The sequence below is a fragment of the Triticum aestivum genome, chromosome 2D, assembly GCF_018294505.1.
Source record: "Triticum aestivum cultivar Chinese Spring chromosome 2D, IWGSC CS RefSeq v2.1, whole genome shotgun sequence".
In the NCBI taxonomy this organism is placed as follows: Eukaryota; Viridiplantae; Streptophyta; class Magnoliopsida; order Poales; family Poaceae; genus Triticum; species Triticum aestivum.
Genome location: NC_057799.1, coordinates 316764410 through 316773898, shown reverse-complemented (window position 1 = coordinate 316773898; position 9489 = coordinate 316764410).

The window sequence follows — 9489 nt, the reverse complement described above, 5'->3', positions numbered from 1 at the left end:
ATCTGTCATTAATTTCGCACAATACCCAGCATATTTAATAGATCCTTATCTTTAATAATCATCCCGAAAATCGAGGCATCCGATTAGTTGGATAATCATTCTTTGGCCTCCTCGTTTTTTGCGCCCACCTGTTACCCTTCCTTATAAATAGGGCCTAATAGCCTTTCCATTTTCCCCCTTCTTCTTCTCATCTTCAACCTCTCCCTTGGCAACACACCTGCACGCCTGAGCACCACCGCCGAACTCGTCAGCTTCCTCGACTCCGACCGCTGCATCGACCTGAATGAGACCAGAGAAAACGTGGCGCCTCTCCGTTGTTAGTAGAATTCGCTCTTGTCAGATCTTGAATACCATTGCTGTCATGGCGGCTTACATCACCGGTTTATAACTATCCATATATCATTAGGCCCCATTTAAGCCGCCACTCTGAATATATATTGTAGCGTTTTACTTCCGGCTTAATGAGTCAACTTAAACCGGTAATTTTTGTTCTTTCTTTTAGGCTTCTTTCTTCACAATGCTGCCAAAGATAGTCACTTCATGTAATTGGGTTCCCTCCATTGTCACTGTGAATACGCTCAAAGACTTTGTCAAAATCGGGTATCTGCCAGCAAAAAATGTCATGCATTATCGCGCCCCCAATCTAGACAAAGAAAAACCTTAGCCAAAGGATGATGAAGTCATTGTTTTTACTGATCACATGAATCAGGGCTTCTCACCGCCCGGTTCTAAACTTTTTTGAGATGTTCTGCACTTCTTTCAACTTCATCCTCAGGACATCGGACCCAATTCCGTGTCAAACATCTGCAACTTTCAAGTTTTCTGTGAAGTGTACCTTCAAGAGGAGCTCAGTGTTGAAATCTTTAGAGAATATTTTTATTTGAACCACCACAACGAGTTCACGAACGGACCCAGCTTGGAACTTGGTGGAATCTCAATTCAACGAAGAAGATATGCTATCTTCCCCTATGCTTGCTTGCCGAGTCACCCTAAAGACTGGAACCAGACATGGTTTTACTGCAAAGATACTTCTCCGGCTGACGAGAATCCCCTACCGGGTTATCGTGTCCAGCGTCTTGACCCAAAGCATCGTCTTCCTGAAAAGCTTACCACTGCTGAACATGCAAAGCTTGCTCCTACCATTGCAAAGGTCAAGGCTCTGCTGAGAAATGGGTTAACCGGCATTGACTTGGTTCGGTGCTGGGTTTCTTGGCGAATCACAACCTTGAGCCACCGACCCGGCTTAATGTGTACCTACACGGGCGGTACAAAAGATCCACTGTGCCACAGCTCCATGCGTTTAACTGACGAGGCAATCAATGAGATGACAAAGACCCTTCTGAATGAAGATCCGGAAGACTGCAGCAAAGTGGGTCTGAACCCTTTCTGCAAACTTAACCCGCCACCGGATGTGAGTCTCCAACTTACTTACTTTTACCTCATCATTCAAATACTCTATTAACTCAACTTTCATGACTTTCACAGGCTGAATCTGATTTTTGGAAAAAGAAATATGATCATGAAGCTGCCAAAAAGGCCAGGGCTGCCAAGAAAGCCGCCAAGAAAACTAAGAAGAAATCAAGTGCTTCCGGGATGTTTGAACTGAATCACAACTCTGAGTCGGAGGTAACCCTTGACTCCCTTGGCTCCTTTTTCAACTATCTTATTGACATTGGTTATTATCAGGATGACACGGGGGCCAGCCAAGCAGTTGAAGAAGAGGTAACTATTATTCCTCCGGCTCAGCACCTTTGCCAGGACAGAAAATTCGACGAGTAACCCGGAAAGTAAGCTTTTCACACCCCTTAGATCATTTGGATCCTCACTTTCTTTTGAAGCAACAGCAGCACGAGCAACGGCGACAGACTCGGACCAGCAGAGGCGAAGAATTATCCTCGGGCTTACTGAATACTCCAGCTCCGCGGAAGCGCCGAAACGAGGTCTTTCCAAATTTAAACTCTTTTTACCCACTGGTGGGTCTCATTCGCCAGCCACTTAATTCTTCTTATTCAAACCACCAAGAGGCTTCTCGCTCTTCCTCCGGCGACTCATCGCAGACCCAGCTGCCGGCTTTCAAATCTGCCCCTGGGTAACATCAATTACTTTTTATTTTCTACCTCCTTATGCTCTTACTTGTACTAACTTGTCATAACCCGTGCAGTGGACAAGCAAAGCCTAGTAAGAAGGCAAAGGTGACCAAGCCGGCTGAAGATCCTAAAGTCGTTGAACCGGAGCAGCAAGTCCCAGCATCAGACGCTTTTGAAAAACAACCAGAAGAACCTGCCCATGATGTTCCGCCGGAAATTCCTGATCTTTCCCATGACCACACAAATACCAATCCTTTGAACACTGAATCATCAAGCCCACTTAAACCGTCAGAAGAGCATAGTGAAGATGTTATGATCACTGGCACCGGCTTTAAAGAGCCGGGAAATCCAACTGTCTTGGCTACGCACTCCGCTAAACAGGAGTTCATTGAAAAGCGGAAAGTGAGATTTGATGTCGCACACTATTCTCAATTGAGCAGTAGTGAAGTATTCTCTACCTACCTTAACAAAGTACACACCAGCCGCGATCTTGAAATCGATATGGTGAAGCAGATGCATAAAAAATATGAGGTATGAATTCCTGCTTAAATAAGTTATGTACATCCTGCCAGCCCCCAAGTCTACTGGGTATGATAGGATTGAATATGTTGTAGAATTAGAATAACGATGAGCATCTTTGGTAGAATCCTTCCAAAGCCGGCTTTCACCATTGAAGTTAAACCGGATTTTAAACAATTAACATTGCATCTGTAGTCCCCAAGGGCCGGTTTAATCAGCATGAATGAGTCGGTCATGTTCACCATTGTTTATAAAGGAGGGCTTAGTTGTATAGCCCCCATGAACCGGCTGTGATTGTTTACGGCACAACCGGGTCATCATAAAGTAGTAAGGAGACGCAAGAAATATGCATTAGGCCCCAAGTGCCAAGTACTCTTACTTGCAAAGTGCTTGGGACTTATTCACATGAGCCGTCGTATGAAGAATTTTTCGGCAGGCATTAGCCTCCAAGTGCCAAGTACTCTTGCTTGAAAAGTGCTTGGGACTTATATTCCTGTAACCCGGATATGAATGTGTTTGCAACTCAGTGCTTGTACAGGACGCCACTGCTGAACTTCAATCACAATTGGCCGATGCAAAGACCCGGCTGGAGAATCAAGAATCTGAGACCCGGAAAGCCGATTAAAAATTCCAATTTAGCGTGGCTGAAACGGAAAAATTGAAGACCAGCTTTGAGGCTGAAAGAAACGCCTGGGCTGAAGTGAAAACCGCTTTGAAGCAGCGGGCTAAAAAAGTGGAGGTGGCTCTTCAAGAGGTGACCGTGAGCTCGCCGGTTTAAAACACCGTGTATCCCAGATGGTTTTTGCTATCTTTGGTCAGTCACCTTGCTAACATCAAAATTGAATCTCTTCCTTGATGGTATAAACCGCCTCTAACCAATTTATGACTATTACTCAGGTCCCAGGAGCAGCAATCTTAACCAAGATATGCTTGTGAAGTTCAAGGCTATTTACACACTTGTTGAACAGCTATATACTGGAGCTCGGCGTGCACTGGCCACAATTTCTCCGACGAATCAAGCACCTACTCTCCTGATTGATGTCTTGAAAAAACTCTCTGTGCTGCCTGCTAGGATGGATGAGATGAAGCGATCATCTGCAAGAGCTGGTGCCGTGACAGCTTTAAGCCGGGCCAAGGCATGGCTAACGGAGCTAGACCCAGCCGAGATAGCTACTAGGTATCCAAGCTTAAAGGAAGACGACACTCCCTTTGAGAAGAAAGACTTCGCCGCCTGCGTAAAGGAGATACGTCCCCTAGCCATCCTGATTGCGAATGAAACGGATCTTTCAAAATACCAGCTGGCTTATAGCATGGAGAATCAGAAGATGCCTACGCCGGCTTACAAAGTGATGGATCTAATCCCCCCAAATCCGTAAGCATACTTTCGCCCCTGAAGTTGAACCGTCCGAACTTATAGATGATGAAGCTGAATTTCAAGCCTTGTGTGGCATCGATTGGTCATCACCAAATTTCCAGACGGCGGAGGAGGACGAAGAACCGGAGAAGGATGATCCAGAAGCCTCAAGTCAGCAAGGCCAAGAAGAGTGATCCGCTGGGTGGTTTACATATTTGATCCTTTGAAAACACTTGATCTTTATTGGCTCACTGAGTCATGTAATAGGCTAGTGAAACTTTGATCTGTCGTGCCATCGTGCACGTTTTTGTTTTGTGCAACACTATTTGATCGCCATTTGAAAAACCTATCATTTTATGCTTATGATGACGGCGACTTATGCAGGTGAGATTAATCATTACCCTGCACACAAGTAAATCACAAGTGCCCTGGCGGTTTACCGCAGGACGGGTCATAATACCCCATATAAAACCACTGGTGACTAAAACAGTGCATAACCAGGGTCGGTTTAATCAGAATTAAATATAATCAAAAATATCATACCTGTGATATGTGATTAAACTGCGGGCTTATCATACCAAAGCATTAAGGGTGATAACCCAAAACTTAGAAGACAATACTTCCGAGTATTTAATATCATCATATATTGGCGACTTATTGTCCAAAGCTAGGTCGGGTTATCATAAACCATGGAGATACTCAAATATAAGCTGCAAAAGATGAGGCTACATGGCCTGGTGTTCCAAGCCAGTTCACAAGGGTAGTAACGCTATGTTCTCTTTGGTGAATACACCTATGTTTGAACAGGAAGCCCCCACGTGCTTTGTAACCACGGCGTATGAGCTGGACCAAGAGGGATATTCACTGCTATGCTTCAAATATGAGCAGGAAGCCCCCAAGTGGTTTGTGGCATTGAGCCGATCAAGAGGGATATTCACAGCTATGCTTCAAATATGAGCAGGAAGCCCCCAAGTGACCATTGCGCTGATCAAGAGGGATATTCACAGCTATGCTTCAAATATGAGCAGGAAGCCCCCAAGTGACCATAAGTGTGGCATTGCGCTGATCAAGAGGGATATTCACAACTATGCTTCAAATATGAGCAGGAAGCCCCCAAGTGACCATAAGTGTGTCATTGCACCGATCAAGAGGGATATTCACAGCTATGCTTCAAATATGAGCAGGAAGCACCCAAGTGACCATAAGTGTGGCATTGCGCCGATCAAGAGGGATATTCACGGCTATGCTTCAAATATGAGAAGGAAGCCCCCAAGTGACCATAAGTGTGGCATTGTGCCAATCAAGAGGGATATTCATGGCTATGCTTCAAATATGAGCAGGAAGCCCCCAAGTGACCATTGAAATGAAAAAAGACTCGTTACTCTTGGAAATGAAACGACAGAGGCCCTGCTTTATCAGGGATGCCAGCTTTATTATAATCATCATAATATATACATTGTTAAGATATGTACATTGTAAGAGCCGGTGGCTCAAGTGTAGTAAGGCCGAAGATGAGCAATATTCCACGGCCGACGGGTCTCCTCCTCCGATGTGCGTGAGTCCTTGTGGTCTCGAACATCGACAAGGTAGTATGATCCATTGTTCAGATTCTTGCTGACCACAAAAGGCCCTTCCCAAGGTGGGGATAGTTTATGCATATCAGTTTGATCTTGAATAAGCCGGAGCACCAAGTCACCTTCTTGAAAAGTTCTGGTTTTAACCCGGCGGCTGTGATAATGGCGCGGATCTTGCTGGTAAATCACCGAATGAGCCGCCGCGATGTCACGCTCCTCATCTAACAGGTCGAGTGCATCCTGACGTGCTTTTTCATTGTCAGCTTCAACATAAGCCACCACACGGGGCGAGTCATGACGGATGTCACTAGGGAGAACCGCCTCTACTCCGTAAACCATGAAGAAGGGCGTGTAACCCGTAGATCTGTTGGGGGTAGTATTGATACCCCATAACACGAAAGGTAACTCCTCCACCCAACAACCCGACGTCCTTTGTAGAGGAACCATAAGCCGGGGCTTGATGCCTCTCAAAATTTCTTGATTGGCTCTCTCAGCTTGACCATTAGATTGGGCGTGAGCCACGGACGATACATCAAGTCGAATATGCTCACGTTGATAGAACTCTTTCATAACACCCTTGGACAGGTTAGTGCCATTATCAGTTATAATGCTGTGGGGAAAACCAAAGCGGAAAATCACCTTTTTGATGAATTGAACCGCCGTTGCCGCGTCACACTTACGGACCTATTCTGCTTCGACCCACTTTGTGAATTTGTCAACCGCCACCAAAAGGTGGGTCTTTTTGTCCTTGGACCTTTTAAAAGGCCCAACCATATCAAGCCCCCAGACTGCAAACGGCCAAGTAATTGGAATCATCCTCAATTCTTGAGCCGGCACATGAGCTCATCAGGAGAATTTCTGACAACCATCACATTTACTGACTAGATCCTCATCATCAGCGTGAGCCGTCAGCCAATAAAACCCATGACGAAAAGCCTTAGCCACAAGAGACTTAGAGCTGGCATGATGGCCAGACCTTCATGAATTTCACGCAGAATCTCACGGCCCTCCTCGGGGGAAACACAACGTTGAAACGCCCCTGTGACACTGCGATGATGCAACTCTCCATGAACAATAGTCATTCACTTAGACCGCCGGGTTATCTGCCTGGCCAAAGTTTCATCCTCGGGTAACTCGACCAGGGTCATATAAGCCAAATATGGAACTGTCCAATCAGGAGTCGCATGAAGAGCCGCCACCAATTGTGCTTCCGGGTCAAGAATAGCCAGATCTTCCTCTGTATGCAATTTGACAGAAGGGTTATGCAAAATATCCAGGAAAGTGTTAGGTGGCACCGGCTTACGCTGAGACCCTAACCAGCTTAAAGCGTCAGCCGCCTCATTTTTTGTCGCGACCGGATTTTGGGATAAAATTCCCAGAAAAACGGCCTGTGAGCTCACCAGCCCCAGGATTACTGTTAGCTGATGAGGCACCAACTTGATACAAGGAAATCCAAGCAAGTACAAAAATATGTAGTACAAGACCATTCAGGCCTAGGAGTACAACATTTGGTTTCTAATGGTTGAGGGCGGAAGCGGTTGGATACATCTACGTCAATGGGGCTCCATTTCCCACAAGAACAGCTGACCAGGATAACTCCTATCTTCGCGAGGCTGCAAACGTCAACACGCGGGTTCCGAGGTTGTCACCGCGATGCTTATCTTCAAGTAAGGAATCTGGCCAAGACAATAGCCAGGGACAAGCCAGTGAGTACGTTTGAATGTACTCGCAAACATCAAGAACACGGGTATAATAAATATCAAACATGCTCCAGAATATTATGTGATCACACGACTGTCACGAAAAGATACGAAAAACCATGACGCACACGTATGGTTAAAATAATTCAAAGTAAAATACTGGGTGCCAAGCGAGGGTCTGAATGACGCCTCGAGCGGAAACTGCAGAATAGTAATACTGGTGCCAAACGAGTGTCTGAAAGACTCCTCGAGCGGAAAATGCAGAAATAATAATGCCGCAGTCGGGCGTCTGAGCGACACCACATAAAGGGCTTATAAGAAAATAATCACAGCGAATATCCAGGAGGTAGGACCATCCCAGGGATACTCAATCATATACATAAAATAAAAGGTTAGTCCAGAATAATAGAGATCATAATTCATAGGGGCCACAATCATAAATAATATTTAGTGCAGTCATTTCTCCATCCGAGAACCGATAATATAATCAAGTCGTATCTCCATCCGAATACCGTTACTGAGTTCTAGTTAAATCGTTCTCCATCCGAATACCGTGACATAGATTCAACTCAGACTGTGGTCTTAACTCAAGAACAAGACTCTCCAACAGGATATATCCTCTGTAGAGGGAGTACCATTTTCCACGAGTAACGGGATTACTCAGTCCCTCGGGACTAATTCCGTCTACGGTCTTTTGATTGAAAACACGCCTGACCTGCACACACCAGCTTAACTCACGAGTGCCTGGAATCACCCACGACACCTGCCAAGCAAAACTCTAAGTGGGGAGGCTACAACCTCGACGTAGCATGGGATCACAAAATTTATACCGCGCGCAAACTGGGGAAGCTATCCCCTTCGGCTACAACCGAAAACACCCATGCCCCCGGACCGGATGACTGGCTTTAATCCATGGCCATGGGACCCTCATTACGGCCTCTCTGTACGGTGTGTGCGTTGGAAAGGGGTTGACAACCTACTGAACCATACCCTGTCCCCTGCAGGGACAAGTGGTGGTACCGACAAAGAAAGAAGCTATTGATCAAGACTCGGTCTACAACCGACTCAGGTGGTCCAAGTATCCACCAACAAAATTACCACTAGTGAAATAAATCACCACTCCTCGAGCCTCACCAAGCTATGTCGGGCATACTCGTCTCGACGAGGGGTTAGGGACAAGCTCGTGTCTACCCAAGACCACGACTTTCCCGGCTCCCTACCGGTGTGCAAGAGAAGCTCACGAGGATGATCCAAATCATTAGTGTATCCATCTGCTGACCACAAAACAACTCCAAAGTGCACTCATGCACGAGACTATATCGATACATAAACTATCACATACTCCAAGTCGAAAGGTGTTGTGATCGCATCAAACAACACAACAAAATATTATGCCAGAGTTCAGAAATGCTTGCCTTCAAGAGTATGCAAAGGGTGCACTTATTGGAAGCTTTCCTTTTCCTCCAAAAATCCTATTTTGCAAAATACACAAATACAAATATTTCAAACACAGTACCAAAACCTGTCTCAAATATTTTTGAAATAAATCTTAAAATAAACTAGATGAAATTTGAGAGAGGTAGGAAAAAGAATCAACTCAATTGGAGTTTTATTTTAAAAGTTACAGCCAGTCAAAGTTTGGTCAACTCTGTTTTTAAAATAAACCAGAAAAAGGAAAACGCTTTGAGGGAAATACGCTTTCGCAGTAGAGAAAACGTACGCGAGGTTTTGCGCCTTCACTTAAACAGAGAGAGGACGGACGTGCGAGTCGCTGACAGTGGGTCCAGAGGGCCCACTAGTCAGGTTTGACTGGTCTCCCTCTCCCTCCTTTTTCTGTGCCCGACCGGCGCGGGGCTCCGGCGATCGCCGGCGACGAACGGCGGCTCCTCGAGGGCATCTGCGGGCGGGGATGGAAAGGCTAGACCGAGGCGGTCCTCTAGGTGGTGGTTGGGTCGACGGAGGTGGCAGGAATCGCCGGCGGCGAGCTCCGCGGCGGAGGAAAGCCACGGTGGTGAAGTGACATTGTTGCTCCGGTGGCCTACGACCGAAGCTGGGTAGCTGGGCAGCTCCGCAAGACTACGGGGAGGTTCTTGGTGGCGCTGGATTGGCAAAAGGGAGGCTGGCTGCGACGAATCGCACCGGAGCTAAGCGGCGGCCGAGCTGGCCGGAGTTGGGGAGGGCGGCCCTCTCCGGTCAATCTACTGCTAGGGGAGTCCTACGGGGTGGGTCTGATGTCGCGTGCGGCCTCGAACGAG